The sequence below is a fragment of the Xenopus laevis genome, chromosome 4S, assembly GCF_017654675.1.
Source record: "Xenopus laevis strain J_2021 chromosome 4S, Xenopus_laevis_v10.1, whole genome shotgun sequence".
Classification (NCBI taxonomy): Eukaryota; Metazoa; Chordata; class Amphibia; order Anura; family Pipidae; genus Xenopus; species Xenopus laevis.
In genome coordinates, this window is record NC_054378.1 from 43,083,012 (window position 1) to 43,083,517 (window position 506).

Genomic DNA, 506 nt, shown 5'->3' on the forward strand with positions numbered 1-506 from the left:
GACCTCATGGGTCCCCTATACCTCCTGGGCCCCACTGCAGCCGCAGGGTCTGCTTCCTCTATAGTTACACCCCTGTATGACTACATTTACGTGAGAGCAGAGTATGAAGAGTAGTGCTTTTATTAAAAGCAGAAATGTTCCTATTGCTGGCTGCATTCTGAGTTCCTCTACACTCTCATAACAAGCAAGTTGGGGTTGTGTCCTCTCCAGTTTATTATCCAGAATATTACATTGGCACTTTGTAAATTCTAGCTGGTGACAGCAAAAATGCATTGTTTATGAACATTAGATAAGCTACAGTTCTATTCTGATGAGAATATCTCTGATATACAAGCAATATAGCAGCCTCCTGTAATATATCAGACAGAATAAGAATATTTTTGTGCCAGTTTAACAATACTCTTATAACTTACCTTCTGTGTAAGCAGAATTATATGGAAGACAAACTGCTATTTATATAAGTGATACATTTCTTATTTGGGAGCACAAGTTGAATATGCACAATG